Here is a 19,633-nt window from a genome sequence, read left to right as displayed (position 1 = left end):
ACTGCAACCAAGTTCATCCATTCTTTTAAGGTGCTCCTCCCACCGGATTGCATGATATTTTTTCATATGGGTTGTTTGGCCTCCAGTACCATAATGTAAACCAGGCTCACCTCAAAGAACACTTGTGCAGCAAATGAAGCATATCGCAATGTTCTCCTCTTTTTGGCTAATCGTAAAAAAGTCCCAAACTGGGGAGGAGTACTATCTTATTGGGCCCATGCCTGAAAAATAGTTGCAGCTAGGTTGGTGTGTCAATTCCCTCTCTGCAATGCATACTTCTACATAGGTACAGATTGGTGAAAGTCTCTACTGGGGCCTAATAAATATGGGAGCTGGTGTTTCTGCCCATGCCCCATCCCTCAGAGCAGGTTGGATAATGTCAGACTCCTCTGTGGCTGTGCCAGGTTCCACAATGACTAGCTCTTCCTCATCATCCTCCTGACCATAATCCCCTTCTATTATTCTAAGGCTTTCTGGAACTTTTCCTTTCCCTTGCCGCTCCTGATGTCTCCCAGACTCAGACGGGGGCCCACTCCATCTCCCTATCATAGTCATTAGAAGGGGTGCTTGGAGAAGATGGTGAAGTAGTATCCTTTGTTTTTCTTGCTGGAGATCTTGGATCCATCGATTTTAAACAGAAAGCTCTATCTCCTGTTCTGCTCCAAATGTGGGAAGATCTACTATTGCTGGCTGAGTGCTGTCCACTTTGCTCAGTTTCCTGAGATGATTGGGTACTACTTTGTAAAAGGGACAAATCCAATTCAACATCACTGCTCCTTGGTGTCACCATGACTGCAGTGGCTACCTCACTGACAGACATTGTGAGGGGCTTAGGTTGGGGTGTGATGCTGCTCCCAGGTTCCTCCCCGGAGGTCGGTGTGTCAGGCACACATCTCCCATAAAAGGTTGCGGGTGGCACGCCACTGACGGAAAACTGCTTCTTCTTCTTACTGGCCACTTTCTTGGGAGCAACATTCTTTGGGGGCATCTTAAGCTCTAGGTTCGCAGTGGCACTAAGATGCACACGTGAAAGAGTTTGGAGGACCGAAGTAACTGTAAGACCTTCTCTTTGGCAGTACTGCAGATGATGTGGGGTCTCTTTTCTTTTGCTCCTAAAAACAGATAAGCAAGAAAAACATGTAGTTAATGAAACATGGCATTGTTGTAGGTTAAAATAGTGCAGACAAATGCAATCATGGTACGGTTGGATATTTATGTAAGAAATGCCAATATATTCAAACATTGTAAAGGCAAAGCACACTACCACAGCAAAACAAAAATACATTTCAAATCAGAGAGCACAACAGGTAGATCTAGCTCCCTGCTTTGCCTACATCTGTTTTAAAGGAGACACCCGGGGTAGTCAGAGAGAGGTGCATGGGTAAATGGAGTAATTGTTTCAATAACCTATGGTGGCAAGGCAGTCCAGGGGAAATGGAATAATCATCAACAAAATTAATTATGCTATTATGATTTCTCTGCAGTGCTCTGCAGCCAGCGAGTCTGGTAGGAAATGGAATTATACCTTAATGCTGTAGTGCAGCTGTGTGCCTTTGGTGAATGGATGGATGTGGATGGATGGATCAAGAGAAAATGTAGAATTCAATAAAATGTAAATAAAAGTAAACAATTATTAAAAAATTCAAAAACTAAAATATAAAAATCGAAATAAAAAGACATTTAAAAACTGGAAATTAAAAACTTAAATAAACATTTAAAATAATAGAGTAAAAATTAAAAAACATTAAAATAAAAAAGAAATTTAAAAAGAAAAAGGAAAAGAAAAAATAAATAACAAATTAAAATAGACAATACAAATAAAAAAAAATAAAAAAGAAATTTAGAAAACAAATATCAATAATTAACTATGTCTGTATGCAAGCCTATGTTAAAGACACACAAGCTGCATGCACAAAATGACTGCCAACAAGGAGCAAGGAGGCATGGCAAACAAAGAACACATGCAAGCCTATGGCAAGGGACACCTGGCAGGATGGACAAAATGACTGTCAGCCAGCAATGTGATCAAACAGCAACAGCAAGGAGCACAAAGGCATAGCAAACAAAGTACACATGAAAACCTATTGCAAGGGACCCTGGCTGGATGGACAAAATGGCTGCCGGCCAGCCATACGGACAAACATCACCAAGAAACAGGGAGGCATGGAGAACTAAGAACACATGCAAGCCTTTGGACATAAAATGGCCCCCGGCTTCACTGCATGGAAAACAAAGAGAAATGGTTGACAATGACAAACACACACACACTCGCCATAAGGAGGCATGTTGGTGGTAACACTGAAGAAACACTAATTCAGCAATGCAAAACCTTAGAAAATTATCTCAGCTATAAAAACTTGACAACAACACACATCCTCCTAGATCATCAAAAGTTATCCAACAACACATACACTTTTTGCAAAAAAATACAAACAATAGCCAACATGTGTAATTAATCCTGTGCCATCCCTGCCCTAAATAAAGTTTTAAAAACATATCCCATTATACAACAGTTTTTGAACTTACTTGTGTGATTTAACAAAAACAAAGGGCCTGATTTAAGAAAAGTGCTGTGCCAATTTTCTTGTGCCCCTTTTTGCCCCCCTAACACCACCATGTGTTCGCAATATCTCAGATACGGAGCACCATCGTGGGAGTTAGGGGAACTAATGTCAAAAGTTTGATACTAGGTAGGAGCTTTGCAGGAGTAGCGTCAAAAACTTTGACACTAATCCTGCAAAGCTCATTGAGACCCATTGCTTTTAGTAGGCATCAAGAGTGCCAAACAAAATGATGCAAGGAAATCAGGCGTAGGAATAATGTAGCACAAAAGGTTACGAAGTAGCGCAATGCATGAATTACGCCACTTTGTAAATTTGGCGCAGTGATTTTGGCCTCGTTGGACCACATTAACATAAACAAAAGGACACTACTGTATTGCAAGGAGGCGCTAGGGTCTCTTAAATCTCCCCCAAAGTCCTTAAATCCAAAGGTATATCAGGAGACAAATGGCCTCATTACAAGGCTGGCAGTGTTGAGACTGCCAGCCCAGTGGTGATGGTCTGACTGCTGCACTCCAAGTGGACGTCACCACATTACGACCCTGGCAGTCAGACTGCCAGGGGACCACCATGACAACTGGGAGCAAGTTTCCCAACAGGCTGACAGCGGGCACACTTGTGGTCAGCCACGGCGGCGCTGAGCTCAACGCTGCATTGCTCATCACAACTCCTGTTTCTGCCAGCCTTTCCATGGTGGTGACCCCATCATGGAAAGGCTGGCGGAAACACAGTGCTAGGGGCCACTGGGGGGCCCCTGCACTGCCTCTGCCCAGCAACTTTGGAATACACACTGTCCTCTATGGCAGATAGTATGTATTCCAGGGGCCTTTGTGTGAGGGCCCTTGTGCAACAGCATTAGCTTTGTCTCTATTAGGAGCCAAGGCCAATGCCACTGCATGTTTTACACAAGGCTGACTGGCGGAAGCCTCCGTTTATTGAGGTTTCCACTAGTCAGCCCAATGGAAACCTCGTAATGGGCTTGGGGGGAGACTGCCAGTTCCGCTGCAGTCTCCTCTCCACAGGGCTAGCAGGCTGACAGTCAGCCTGCTAGTCTCTTAATGAGGCCCAAAGAAAGTGATCCTTCCACCCCAAAATCCAAGTGAAAAATTACCAGGAGATGGACAAACCACTGGGAGGAGCCTGCTGGATAGGAACAGGAAGGTGGAGTGTCTGACGCACTTCCTTCCTGTTTAAAGAACAAAAGAGGTTTCTCAATCTGAAAAACAAAATACAGTGTCCATTGGAAGAGAAAATCTAGTGAAAAATCTCTTTTTCACTAGATTTAGTGGCATCTGGAGTAGAAAATATACTCCATAAATGAGTCCGCGCCCGCAAGTGGCACTGTTGTTGCCACTGGTGTGGCTGGAAGCAGTGCAAGCAAACGTCAAGTCTTGCACGCGCTTGCTAGCGACCCGGTAGTATTGTAGCACTAGCAGGAGAGTGTCATAACTCAGTCTCGCGGGTGCAAATAAACTCCGCCCAGACCTGAATACAGGAATGTGCTTAAAACAGAAGGTGAATTGAAGTGCTGAAATGGGCAGACTAATAACCCCATGCATTAAACAAACTGCAGCTGGTATTTCTGCCACAATAAAAGGCAACTTTTCTAACTGTTTTTTTTAGTCCTCATACAACATCACCAATAAGCTCTTATTGGAATGCCACCAACCACCTGAGCTCATGGAAACATCCCCTTAGGTCAGAGGTCGTAAGGTGTGACTAACACCCAGCCTAGCTGGGCCAGGGCATATAATCATCAGAGAGAAACACCTCAAAACTTTAGGAGGTCCCAAATCCCATTTCCACTCCTCCCTGCTTCTCTTTTATTTACTTCAGTGAAAAAAAGAACAGATCGCCTCGATTCTTGCCAATTAAGAGGGGAGGTTTGAATCCAACTTCTATAAATTTCCCTTCTTGCAAGTAATACCAGATAAAACACCAAACTTATCTTATATATATTAAGAGAGAGAGAGACAGTATCCGAAGGCAGTATCCCAAATATGATTAAACAGGGGCTCACCTCCACTGAGAAACCCAGAGAGTCAGAGAAAGTCTTACTCACCGCCAACCAGAATCCCTCCAGTTTCGGACAAGTGGCAAACATATGAACATCATCTGCTTCTGGACAGCCACACCGTTTACACACAGGTATTGAGGTGCTTCTTATCTTTGCCAATTTTGAGGGAGTCCAGTATATTCTATGAAGGGTAAAAAGATGGTTCCTTCTTAATGTAGTTGATTTAACCACTGAATATAAAGTAGCAAAATATACTTGCCATAACTGCACCAGGTCCAATTGCATTTGCACTGATTACGAGTCCAGACCCCCCTGACTCTTAAGCCACCCATTTACCTGAAAGGTCACTAAATCTGGATATAGTCCCTCCTGTCCTATTGTTCCAGAACTCCCAAGATAGCCTTTGTCCCTCATCAACCAGCTGACCCCATCTAAAAACATCACTTTGTTTCAATGGTAGGGCTAGGCTGTCCAATAAGCACCCCGGAGTCCCAGGAGACTCCTAAATAGGAGCTAACTTACTATAGTAGCCAATACCAAGGAAGGATCTCATCTCATACCAACTAGTAGCTACTGCTTGTAGGTGCTTCAAACTAACTTTTTTAAAGAATTTCCAGGGGGCCCCAAATTTGTAAGAAAATCCATCTAAGGGGTAGCCTATCAGCATTTCCCTAAATATGTTACCCATTAGTGAGCCACCTGGAGTCAATAGCAACATCCTATTGTGTTTTTAGTTGATATGACCAACAATAAAGCTGCAGATCAGGAATGGCCAATCCTCCAACTCCCAACATCCTCCTCATTGTTTTCAATGATAAGGGAATACCTTTACTGTCCCAAATAAAAGAAGTGATGTTCGCCTGCAGGTTTAAAATAACTTTTTTATCAAAATGTAACAGAATATTATCAAATCGGAAAGTGATTTTTGGTAAAATAGACATCTTAATGAAATTAACTTGCCGATATATAGTAACTGGCAGGTTCCCCCACTTTTTCAAGATGGTCACAATCTCAGCGGTCACCTTTTCTAAAAACCTATTAGCTAACTTACCCAGGCTGTGCGCTATCCTTAGGGCCTTGGTCGCTTGAAAAAACTGTAAATTACGGTGATCTGTGTAAATAGTTACAGTGTGTCTAGCTCCTAGTAGGTGGTGACACCATTCCTGGAAAGCAAGCTTGATGGCCAGAAGTTCTCGCTCCGCCACCGTGTAATTTTGCTCTGCTGGTAGCAATTTCTTTGAGAAGTAAGCTACTGGATGGAAATGCCCAGACTCAGGATCTCGTTGGGGCAAGACACCACCCACTGCCATTTGGGAAGCGTCTGCTTCCACGAAAAATGGCTTAGCCGGGTAGGGATGATGGAGAATGGGTGCTTCAGTGAATGTGTTTTTAAGATGTTGGAAGGCTTTTTCAGTTTCTACATCACAGAGGAATTTAACCCCCTGTGAGAAGGTAGCCTCGTTCTAGCATTGTTACCCCCACTTTTAGCCTGCTTGTGAGTATATGTCAGTGTGTTTTTACTGTGTCACTGGGATCCTGCTAGTGAGGGCCCAAGTGCTCATATTGAAAACCCTATTTGTCAGTGTGTTTTATATGTCTCACTGGGACCCTGCTAGCCAGGACCCCACTGCTCATAGTTTGTAGCCTGAATGTGTATATCTGTGTAGTGCGTAACTGTGTGACTGAAGCTCTGCTAATCAGAACCTCAGTGCTTATGCTCTCTCTGCCTTTAAATTTGTCACTATAGGCTAGTGACCACTTTTACCAATTTCAATTGGCACACTACAACCTTATAATTCCCTAGTATATGGTACCTAGGTACCCAGGGTATTGGGGTTCCAGGAGATCCCTATGGGCTGCAGCATTTATTTTGCCACCCATATGGAGCTCAGACAAACCTTTACACAGGACTGCCACTGCAGCCTGAGTGAAGTAACGCACACATTATTTCAAAACCATTTTTACTGCACTTAAGTAACTTATAAGTCACCTATATGTCTAACCTTCACTTGCTGAAGGTTAGGTGCAAAGTTACTAAGTGTGAGGGCACCCTTGCACTAGCAAAGGTGCTCCCACATCATTCAGGGCCATTACCCCTATCTTTGTGAGTGCGGGGACACCCTTACACGTGTGCACTACATATCGGTCAATACCTATATGTAGCTTCACAATAATAACTCCGAATATAGCCATGTAACATGCCTAAGATCATGGAATTGTCCCCCATTCCAAATCTTGTATTAGGGAGCCAATTCCATGCATCCCCGGGGCTCCAGCATGGAGCCCAGGTACTGCCAAACTAACTCTCTGGGATTTTCTCTGCAGCTACCGCTGCTGCCAACCCTTAGACAGTTTTTCGCCCCCCTGGGGCCTGGGCAGCCCAGTCCCAGGAGGGCACAAAGAATTTCCTCTGAGAGAGGGTATTACACCCTCTCCCTTTGGACATAGGTGTTAAGGGCCTGAGAGGAGTAGCCTCCCCTGGACTCTGGGAATGCTTTGAAGGGCACAGATGGTGCCCTCCTTGGGATCCCCCAACCCCTGCTCTGGTGCGAAACTGGACAAAGGAAAGGGGAGTGACCACTCCCATGTCCATCACCACACCAGGGGTGGTGCCCAGAGCTCCTCCAGTGTGTCCCAGAGAGTGGTGGGGAGCAGTGGGAAAAAAGAAAAAATAATAAGGTCCTCAATCATAGTCATGTGTTTGTTAGAACAACCAGTAGGGTGATTAGGAGATGGATGGAAACACTAACTAGCTCAGTTGGGTTATGGCGTACTAGAAATCAGTCCAGAGTAGATGGGTCTCGGTGAGGACGAGGGAAATACAATGAAGTCTTGGTCAATTCTTTATTGGAATGCAAATGGCCTTCAGGTTGTCAAAAGGCGCCTTGTGGTTTTGCAATATTTAAAGGGTAATAAAGCTCAGATATTGATGCTGCAGGAGACTTACTTATTGAGGCAGGAATGTAAGGATCTCTTTTCCAAGCAAAATTGGGTGGGAACTACACAAGCAATGGATCAACAATATTGTTCTAAAGGAGTGGCTCTGGTTCTTAAAGCAAACTCAGGGGTAAGACTAGTACGATATAAGGCTGATACAGAAGAGCACGTGATAATTGCAGAAATTAAGGTTTTTGACGCGGTACATATCCTGGTAAGCTATATTGGGCCAAATGTGGATGATATTTCCGCATTATCTCAGCTGTTTGACAATTTACTTGCTTTTAAAGCCCCAATTATTTTAGGAGGAAATTTTTATGTTTTGCTAGATAATGCCTTGGATAGATCCTCTCAGAGAGTACAAATAAACTCCCCAAAAATTATAGCTTACCTCCTGGATATGATGGATAATTTTGATTTATGTCACTTTTTGCGAAAACTGAGAGGCAATAGTAGGGAGTACTCTTTTTACAGCAAGAAGAATGGTCACTATTCCACGTGAGATTACTTCCTTTTTGAGAGTAAACAGATGGAGAGAGTTACCGAACTAGAGTACATGCCCATCCATTTATCAGATCACGCAGCTTTAATTTAAAAAATTAAGCTGAAGCAGGTATGGGAAGAAAAGAGGTGGACAATTGACAGAAGTATGTTGGGGCAGCCAGAGTTTGTTGACAGGATATTACAACTGTCCATAGAATGTTTTTCCCGGAATCATGCATCTGTGCCAATACACATGATATGGGACTCATATAAGGCTTGGTAAAGGGGGGAGATATCTAGCTTAACGTTTCATTGGGTGAGGCATGAGAAATTGCAACAGTTTGAATTGGAGGGGAAGATTGCAAGAGTGGAAGAGAAGTTAAAAGCAAATATATTAAGTGAGGTAGGAAGGGGGTCAGCGTTGGGACATCTACAAGAGTTGCAGTTGAGATACCGGGTCATGATGGAGGGTAAGGTAGCACAGCAGTGGGAAGCCTGTAAGATGTGCAATATTATACATGGGGGAAAACTGTGGTAAGCTGCTGGCCTGGAAAACTAGATTGGAAGCGCGCCAGAATAATATCAAGAAGATTATGAATGGTAGCACAGGTCTGGTGGTTGAAGACAACTCCAGGATAATAGCGGCATTTAAATCCTTTTTTCAGGAATTATATAAAGAAGATCTGACCCCGGATCAGCGGGCAATTGAAGTGTGGCTTGAACAGAAGTATTTGCCAAGACTATCGAGTGAGCAAGATCAGTTTCTATGTCAAGAAATATCTGGCAGTGAGATTTTAGGTGTTATTAAGAAAGCAAAGTAAGGGAAAGCTACAGGCCCCGATGGGATCCCGAGTGAGCTTTATGCAGTACTGGAGGAGGCTATTATCCCAGTAACTTTCCTAACTTTTTGATGTTGAGCATAATATAAGTTTATTCATTCTTAGAAATTAATTGTTGCTTTCACATCAAGTTAAACGTGGCAAACAGGTCCCTGGAAATGATGTGTTGCAAGGGCACATGATCACTATTCACAACTGGTAACGTCCAATCTAACTACATATTGGACCTCAGCTGACTTTGTGGATGGTGTAAAAATAACATATTGTTCTGTATGATGTCAATTGCAGCTGAAACAATGCTGTTAAGTGTGTATATGATGCTGGACAAAATATTCATACCAATATCGGCAACGGCTAGAGCTTTCTGCAAGTTTTCCTGATCTATCTACCTCAACTAGGCGGCGGCTTCTTTTTGGAAAAATTTCCAAATTTCATCATATATTGCACATAAGAAGTGCGTTGGCTGTGGTTTTCTAAGACCTAGCAAGAAGTCCTGTAAGTCTGTGTTAGGAGACTAAGGTGTTCTTTAATGGCTGTTAGTGTGGAAGATTTCAACAGTTGTTGACATTGTTTGCCCACGCTATAAGTGGTGATGATACCATAGTGTTGGTCTGAGATGTAACAAGGGTCAGATTGGCTCACTCTAAAACCTCCTGTGGAGTTCACATAATGGGCATGACAACCATTTGTGTCTCGTGGTCACCATAACCACCCATTGGGACCTGACAGTGTCAATTTAAATGTACCATTTTGGACCCACCCATTGAGCTATTCTTCAGTGACATTTAAGATATTTTACCATTTGTCAAATTTAGCTGCTGTCCCAATACTGGGTGTATTCAATTGCTTATTTGTCACTGAGCCTAAATAACCTGTTTGCTGTACAGTTTCATTTAAAATATAATTTGTAATGGAATAACGTATGCTCTTAACAAAGCTTCCCATCCCTGTATTTGTCAATCTCTAGTGCCCCACACACAACCAATATTCATGGCCTTCTATAGCCAACTGGGAAACAAAGGAATCAGAATAAATTAATTTGGTGTCAAATTGTTCTGCAAATTAATTGGTGTCAAATTAAAATAATAAGACTCAGCATTTTTGACATCATGCCCAGTGTTAGAACTGCCATCCTTGGCGTGGTTTTCCTGTCTCTTTGTCTCTGCTTCCTTTTTTTTTTTGACTGTGTGCTGGACTTTAATTGTGCTGGTTTTTGGTACTCTGGGCACTTTACCACTGCTGAAAAGTGCTAAAGTGCAAGTGCTCCCTGTATAAATTGTGCCTATGATTGGTTATACCTGATTGACATATTTGATTAACTAGTAAGTCACTAGTAAATGCACTAGAAGTGCCCAGGTCCTGTAAACCATATGCTACATTTCGGTCTCCCAAGGCTCAAACCATCCATGAGACCATCCTCAGGACAATGTGTCAAAGTGGAGTAAATCACAATAATTGTTGCTCTACAACAGAATAAATAACCCACATCAGTAAAAACGCTATTCAACACTGAAAGGCAGCAGAAAACCAAACCATGCTGTATATGCAAGTGAATGGTCCACTTCCAAGGCACCTAAAAAAACGTCCTACATAAAGCTCAATGTAAAATGTGCATTTTTCACATTGTCACAAAATGCAACACACAATTTACACCAAGTGAAACTGCACACAAAGGCCTTGCAATGGCAGGCCTAAGACATGGTTAAGGGGCTACTTATGTGGTTGGCACAACCAGTGCTGCAGGGCTACTAATTTACAGGCCCTGAGCACCTCTAGTGTACTTTCGGTAGGGAGTTAGAAGTAAATTAAATATGCCAATTGGGTAGGAACCAATCTTACAATGTTTACGGGAGAGAGCACATGAACGTTAGCAATGATTACCAGTGGTAAAGTGTGCAGAGTCCCAAAACCAGCTAAAGCAGGGTCAGAAAAATGGAGGGAGGCAGGCAAAAAGTTGGGGGTTGACCACCCTAAGGCTGACAGGTCTAACACCCATGTTTCAAGACATCTGAAAAACAGTGTTGGGATGAGTTCTGTTTAGGAAATATGAAGTTACTGTGCTCGACTCAGAAACAGAAAAGATTGTATAATAACTATCTCTTTTCAACAACAAATGGAACTCAATATCATAAATCAGACCACCTGCACTTTGTTACTGAAGATACTTTTGGTCACCACACTGGATGCAGCAAATTACAGGTCTGTATCCATCCTCCTTTTTATCAGCAAGATCATGGTCGAGATGCTACACAGCAAGTGCAACGATTCATCGAATCTAATGTGAATCTTCATGGCAGACATTCTGCTTTATGACCCTGCAGGGATTGGAAGAGAACATCAACTGCGGATTTTGTAGATTATATCCATTGGATACTTACAATTCACACATTCTTACACCCCTCAGCCTATCTGAAGTCTACAATTTAGACCACAAAACTCTCCTGAAGGGCCAGTAGAAATAGGTCATGATCTGTGGAAATCTCACCCAGATGATCCATCCTCCTTGTAAAATCAAAGTCAACAAACAAAAGTTGATTCTGCTTCATCATCAGTGAAAGGCATCTCATACAGGGTATTTGTGCCACTCACTATTTGTGATATACTTGAGAACAATTACCTAACTGATCTCTCAATAACATTTACAATTTTAATGTATGGAGATGATATTCTGCCAGTTTAATATGGCAGTCTGAAGGATCGCTGCAAAAGATTGACATTTTCACCTTAAAAAATCATTATCCGTGTGTTAGAAATGGGGTCTCTAGTTGGCAGAGGTATTCAACTTTGTCCAAATAGGAACCACAGTCCTAGTCAGGGTAAGTCACACACAATCCAAATTACCATGTGCTCACCCTTTGGTAGCTTGGCACTGAGCAGTCAGGCTTAACTTAGAAGGCAATGTGTAAAGTATTTGTGCAACAAACCATGCAATAACACAGGGAAAACACCTAAAAAATACCCACACAGGTTTAGAAAAATATAAGATATTTATCTGATTAAATTAAGGTAAAAATAATCACATTTCAATAAGCACAAGTTGAGATATTACTTTTGCAAGTTTAAAAAGAGTCTTAGATTAAAAAATCAACAGTTGTCTCTTGTTTGCACAAGGTACCTGGTTTGCATCGAAATTACCATGCACGGAGACCGCAGAGGATGAGATGCGTGGAAAATTAAGGTGGGCGTCAGATTTTACGAGCTGGCAAAGATAATGGGGGTCATTCTGACCTCGGCGGTCTTTTTTGTAGACCGCCGAGGGACCGCCGTATGGAAGACCGCCAGTGCTGGCGGTCTTCCACACGGGCCATTACGACCGTTGGCAGCGCTCCGCCCGTTTCCGGACGAAGAGCCGCCAACAGCCATACTGGCGGCAGGCGGGGAAGTGGAGGTAGCTCCACCTCCACCGCCACGCCAACAGAACACCGCCCAGCGAATCACGACTTGTGATTCACTGTGGCGGTGTTCTGTTGGTGTGGCGGTGTCGGCGGAGCTGCCCCCATGGGTCCCGTTCCCTCCCGGAGGATCACCGGAACAGGTAAGGTGATCGTCCGTTAGGGAAAGGGGGTGTTGTGAGTTGTGTGCGTACATGGGGGCGTGCGTGTATGTGTGTATGTTGAGAGTGCATGCATGAATGCGGGGGGGTGTGTGTATGTTGAGAGTGCGTGCATGAATGCGGGGGGTGTGTGTGTATGTTGAGAGTGCGTGCATGAATGCGGGGGGGTGTGTGTGAATCTGTGTGTATATGTTGGGGATCGGGGTGGGGAGGGGGGTCCTGCAACCTTTTGGGGGTGGCAGGGGTGGTGGGGGGGTAGGGGAAGGGGATTGGGGTGGGGGAGACCGCTATCAGTGCCAGGGAAGGGATTCCCTGGCACTGATAGTGCTTACCGCCATGGATTTCATGGCAGTCCCAAACCACATGAAATCCATGGCGGTAAGCCGGGGTCAGGCGGGTCGGAATACCGCCGGCGGTATGTGACGACCGCCGGGCTGGAGACTCAGGTCTCCAGCCCGGCGGTCGTTACCGCCGTGGCGGTCGGAACGGTGAAGCGGCGGCTGGCCATGGTGGTAACCGCCATGGTCAGAATGTCAGAAAAAAGACCGCCAGCCTGTTGGCGGTCTTACCGCCGCTTCACCGCCGACCGCCACGGTCGGAATGACCCCCAATGTGTCATTTCTTTTCACACTGCAAGGGGTTTGGCGTTGATTTCCGGTGTGCAGCCGAGGATCCCAACTGCACTGCAGGGTTCTTTTGACACCCGGGGATTATGCGGGGAAAAATCATGGGCATGCGGGAAGAAGTTACAGGAGTTGCGTCGATCCGGTAGGCAATGCACTGAATTTTTTGTTGCACGGCAGGCGCTGCATCAGTTCTTCACTGCATTGTTTTGGCTTGGTTGTGCGTTGTTTCGGTATGGCCCTTCATCGAATTTCCAGTCATAACGCAGGTGTTGTGTCGATCTTCACTCTGGAAGTCGGGCTGTGTCATTCCAGCTCAGCTGTGCAGCGATTTTCTCGTTGCAGGGCAAGCTGTGTGTCGTTTCTGGCAGGCTGTGTGTCGATTTTTGGTGCACAATGGGTTTCCTTGAAAAGATGACGTCGTTTTGGCCCTGAGACTTCAGAGAACAGGAGGCAAGCATTTGGAGAGCACTTCTCAGCAAAGTTAGAGGCCAGCAAGGCAGCAGGGCAACAGCAAGTTAGCAGTCATTCACAGCAAAGCAGTCCAGGGGAATCCTTTTGGCAACCAGGCAGTTCCTCTTGACAGGTTGCAGGTTCTGGTCCAGAAGCGTCTGATTTGGTGGGGTCAGGGACCCGGTTCACATACCCAAAAATGTCTTTGAAGGGGGATGGACTTCAAAGAGTGGTTTTGAACTGCACAAGGTCCACTTTCAGTAGAGGTCTGTCTTCCAGGGTCCCAGTAGGGGGTTAGGCAGTCCATTGTGTGAGGGCAGGCCACTGGCCTTTGAAATGTAAGTGTCAGGCTCTCCACCCTTCCAGCCCAGGAAGGCCCATTGGGTATGCAGATGAGTGCAGGTATCCTGTGTTTGTGGTTGTTTGGGTGAAATGCACAAGGGAGCTGTCAACCAGCCCAGCCACATGTAGACTGGGGACAGGCTGTAAGGCACAGATGGATTTTAACTGCAGAGAAATGCTCACTTTCTAAAAGTGCCATTTCTAAAATAGTAATATAAAATCTAACTTCATCAATAAGCAGGATTTTGTATTACCATTCTTGAAATACTAAATATGACCTAGTTACCTATTTGTGATCAGAATCTCCCACTCAAACAGTATATGAGGGTAGCCCTAATGGTATCCTATGAAAGAAGCAGGCCTCACAGTAGTGGAAAACAAATTTAGGAGTTTCCCACTACCAGGACATATAAAACACACATGGACATGTCCTGCCTTATACCTACATAGCACCCTGCCCCATGAGTTACCTAGGGCCTACTTCAGGGGTGATTTATATGTAGAAAATGGGGAGTTTAAGGGTTGGCAATTACTTTTAAATACTAAGTCAAAGTGTCAGGAAAACTACACACACAGGCCTTGCAATAGCAGGCCTTAGGCAAGGTTAAGGGGCTACTTATGTGGGTGACACAAGCCGTGCTGCAGGCCCACTAGTAGCATTCATTCTACAGGCCCTGGACACATGTAGTGCACTTTACTAGGGACTTACAAGTAGATCAGGTATGGCAATTGGGTATGAACCAATTTTACCATGTTTAAGGGGGTGAGCATATGTACGTAAGCACTGATTAGCAGTGGTAAAGTGTGCAGAGTCCTAACACCAGAGAAAACAGTGTCAGAAAAGTGGAGGGAGGCAGGCAAAAAGCTGGGGGATGACGATCCTAAGGCTGTTAGGTCTAACACCATGATATCTAAAAAAAACTGAAATCTTCAAAGTGATACCTCATCCTTTGTTTAGATAAAAAAAATCCCACAAAATAAATTGACAAACTTGGAGTGGGATTTCACTCAAATTCCTTGTAGGGCACTACACTTCAACTTTAACTTCCATGTCATAGTACGGAGGAAGTCAGCCCACCACTACAACACAAAATGGAGAGGATCAGAACTCTAGGTGCTATCCAAACTATATTACTGCAATGTTTCATACACTTGTGCATCAAGGAAATTGTTGTTGAAACTTGAAAAAGCAGAATCAAACAGCCAGATGAGTGTTTAAATTAAAAACATAAGACATTTGTTACACACTAAGCTTGAATGGCCTGCTCTGGTATCCAATGGCACAGAGAATACAGTCCTGTTTTCCCTGTATGATAGTCTAAGTTGGGTGGGCCACATCTTAAAATATCTTTAATCACTAATCTTTACTTTCATTTTAAAGGTAGGCTAAGCATTGTATTTTGGACTGGAAGGATACCCTTTCAGTAAAAGAACAATGCAAGACTTATGCAGTCACCTGTGGACTATGGTGCAAAGGTGAATGCATGGCATTAAGCTGTCTGATTGTGTGCCCATACTAATGAGAGAACAAGACAGTGCCATATATCTATAGTTACAGTGCTTTCCTGCTCTTTCCCTGCCACACAATGCAGTGCAGCAACGTTTGTAAATATGGGCCTGCAAGTAAAAGCACAGCTCTAAGATCAAAACATGCATGCATTGAGTAAGCCCAAATACACTCTTTACTGGTATAGAGTAATGCTAACAGATAAAAGACATATGACCATCTTACTTTTCTGCTTTTTTCCCCTTATCCTTATTTTACTGAGGTCTGAGATATTATCCTTTAATTTGCCCTCTGACATCTAGTGTTGGCTCTTCCTTTATGATTCTATATAATATGTTCTGGAAAATTCTATTCTTAAAGACATGACATCATATTCTGATTTGAGATTTGAACCCACTCTATAAAAGGTATGTTGATTATTATGGAGCCTATATACCTGCTCTCTTACTAAACCACTCTTACCTTTTACACTAATATTTGCCACTACAATAAAACAACATTCAGGAATATAATTTTTTTAACTACCTTGCAGTGCTTGTTGGAAGAATTTATGCCAGTCTGCTTACGGAGGCTACTTTTACAAAATATTGTTGTTGCAGACCATGTGCAAGCTGCAGCCGCCCAGGCTATCTGTGACTTAAGTGAGGATTGGCTACTGTAGCGCAAGTGGTTACAGAAAGCCACTCGTCCATCGGCTCGTTTCACAAGGCAATTCATACTGAATGTTTTGACATCCACTGCCACTCCCTCAGATAGATAGTCCCTCATTAATCCTACATGGGATGCAGGAACCTTGTCTAGTGGTGAAGGTTAAAATGTTATGCACACAGCTGAATCAGCAAACTGTGCAAAATATTTTCTCCATCCCTGATACCTCTTTTCATTGCCACCATTGGATCTTTCTGTGTAGTCACTGCTGATTTTTCTGTCACAGAATACCAGTACACAGAGGTGCTTCTCTATGTTTGGGCTAAAATGTAATACTTTTAGCAAATATTTAAATAGTTGCTTTTATAATAGAAAAATCTATAAATGGTATGCATTGTATTCTCAAGGACCTCCTTGTTGGTAACATCATCACTGTGATCATGGTACAATGTGAGATCAAGTGTTGTGTTGTAATGATTATGATTTGTTGTTACTTTTTTCAAAAGGTTTCTCAGGGATAGAACCTCCACAAACCCCCCTTAGGAGGAGTGGGGATCACTGGGCTACCCATCACATTATCTAGGATTGTTTTGGACTTTTTTCCTATGCTAAGAGCCTCTGCCCCTTTTTGTGAAGTACATCTGCTCTAAGCTTGTTCATATTGCACTTTTATTGCTTGAGAGAGACATTCACTTCTATTTTACATATTGTACCTTTTCTATGAAAGAAAGAGCAGCACTTACCAGGCTGTCCCAGTTTTATATAAAATGATTTTCACCGCAGCAGAACAAGCTGTAAATTGCCTATATCCATAAAGCACTAAAATGTGCTTCCTTTCCTGTGCCTTTTCTGTTTGTGAAGAGCACATTCACTTCTTGTACTGTGCCTTCTTATGCCTGGAAAGCTTGCAATGTTGTTTGTGTTCTTTGTAATGAAAATCTGCTCTGCTACTCCTGAGATTTGTCAATGAGGCTGGCACTTGGACTGCCACAGCCTGTGCTGTATCTATATTCTGTGTATGAGAGACGCTTACACTACTGATGCTTTCCGGTAACATGTTCTTTGTGTTAGGCACTTCTACACATGTCCTTGTCTATTGCTGCCTTTGATTTTGCATTCTGTTGCCGTTGTCAAATTATTTTTATGGACCCCCCCCTCAATAGTTTTTTCTGCTCCCAGGTGGACATTAAAAGGACTTAGGAATGGTGCTGAGGAACTAGGGACTGAAAGTCAACAAGGAACTCTTGATCATGGCAGTGAAAGGCAGATAAGAAATGTGATAAATTGGGTTACTGGTTGACTGTAGTTTGTGCCCTAATCAAGACACATCACAATATTTGTCAGGGTAAGACACAAGCAAACCCCAAACTAACCCATGCTCAACATCCTAGTTGCTTGGTACAGAGCAGTAGATATTAACTTAGAGGCAGTTAGTTAAGTATTTGTGTAACACTTCAAACAGTAAAACAGTGTAAAAAACACCCAAAAAGTATCTGGCACCAGGTTAGACAAATAGAGCAGGATTTGAGAAAAAACAAGTCCAAACCAACAAAAATTCAATCAGTAAAACCAAAGTCATGCATTTTTAAAGTATAAAGTGTAAAATAGCATCTAAAAGCATAAAGTACCAACTGCAGCTATCTGGTCACGCTGGACTGGGTCAAAGTAAAACACTTCAGGCTGACTGTGATGGAGCACAGGTTGAATACAGTCCCAGCCTAGTCCAGCTGAAATTTTACCTTCTCAGGGTTTGTACCAAGAGTACTCTTCACATTGGAGAGAAGCAAGAAGAGCGTTGTAGGATACTGTTGGCATGGTGTCAAGAGCAGACAAAGGACCTCATTACAACCCTGGCGGTCAGTGGTAAAGAGGCGGTAAAACCGCCAACAGGCCGGTGGTAAAAAAAATGGAATTATGACCATGGCGGAAACCGCCAACATAGACAGCCCCTTTAACACTCCGACCGCCATGGTAGTACAAACAAACAGCCTGTTGGTCACCGCCAACAGACAGGCGGAAGACAATGTACCGCCCACACTATTATGACAGGCCAATCCACCACCTTTTCCGGGGCGGATTCAACGCGAACAAAAACACAGCGGAAACAGGACTTGGAAGGGAAAACACTCACCTCTACACACCCCACGAGGAACCAGGACACCATGGAGCCTGAACTCCAAATACTCCCTGCGATTGTCTTCCTGCTCCTCTACCAGGAGCACGACCGATGGCGGCGACAACCACGGTGAGTACAACACCTACGACACAGGGGATGGGGGAGGGAAAAGAGAGTGACACACACACGCAACACGCAACACCCCCACCCCCACCCTCACCTACAACAACACACACACCAATACATGCTGAAACATTACATTTAGACCCCCCAACCCCCTCTGGAAGAAAGCAAGGACAAAAGGAAATGATTGTACCCATTGTAATCAATAAACATCCATTAGTCAAAAATGTATATACACTATAAACAAATATGTACCCCAAGAATTCAAGTCCAGGTACTGCACCTGTGGACCACTGGGCCCAAAATTCATGGCCGAGGTCCACACAAGATACCCGATCGAAACGGAGAGAACACTGCAGGGGCATCAGATCGAAATAAAACAGGCACCTCAGGGGGAAGGAAAGGGGGGCACCTCAGCCGGATGAATGCACGACGCCAGCTCCACGAGGGGGCTCCATGCCCATTGATGTATCCTGGGGAGTGCAATGCCACAGTCTCTCAAGTCTCTCCAGTGGGTGGTTTGCCCACTGCTTTATCCTGGGGAGTGCAAAGCCATAGTCTCTCAAGTTTCTCCAGTTGGTGGTTTGCCCACTGCTTTATCCTGGGGAGTGCAAAGCCACAGTCTCTCAAGTCTCTCCAGTGGGTGGTTTGCCCACTGCTTTATCCTGGGGAGTGCAAAGCCACAGTCTCTCAAGTGGATAACAGTCTCCACTGGTTCTGGAGATGGCTTTGTGCCCAGAGTGCTTTATCCTGCCAAGGACTCAGGTAGTGGATGCCTTTCTCCACTGGTTCTGGAGGGGGCTTTCTGCCCAGAGTGCTTCATCCTGCCAAGGACTGAGGTAGTGGATGTGATACTCCACTGACAGTGGGGCAACATGGAAGCTGCCCAAGCCCCTGGAAATGACCACCAGCTACGTACGGATGACCACTGGGGATGGCAGCGATGTCTGCGGTGGTGCCATTGACTCAGGTTGTCACGGGGCCGCTGGCGGGGCTGGCGGCGGTGTCATCAGCGGTGGTGCTTGCGGCGGTCATTGTGGCGGTGGTGCTTCCGGCGGTCATTGTGGCAGCTGTGCTGGTGGTGGCCTCACTGACTGTGGTGCTGGTGGCTGGCTCACTGACTGTGGTGCTGGTGGCTGGCTCACTGACTGCCGTGCTGGTGGCTGGCTCACTGACCGCGGTGCTGGCGGCGGTGTAGGTAGCGGCGGTGCTGGTGGCGGGCTCACTGACTGCGGTGCTGGCAGCTGTGTCAGTAGCCGCGGTGCTGGTGGCGGGCTCACTGACTGCGGTGCTGCTGAAGGGCTCTGTATCTGGGTTTCTGGCGGCTTTGTCCTTGGCGGCAGTGCAAGTGGCGGTGGCGGTCTTCTCCGCCATGCAGGTTGGCGGCAACGTTGACTTGCCTTTCTGCTACAGGCCCTTCCCCACCTTGGA

The sequence above is a fragment of the Pleurodeles waltl genome, chromosome 1_2, assembly GCF_031143425.1.
Source record: "Pleurodeles waltl isolate 20211129_DDA chromosome 1_2, aPleWal1.hap1.20221129, whole genome shotgun sequence".
Taxonomy (NCBI): domain Eukaryota; kingdom Metazoa; phylum Chordata; class Amphibia; order Caudata; family Salamandridae; genus Pleurodeles; species Pleurodeles waltl.
Note: the sequence above shows the minus strand (reverse complement) of the source record.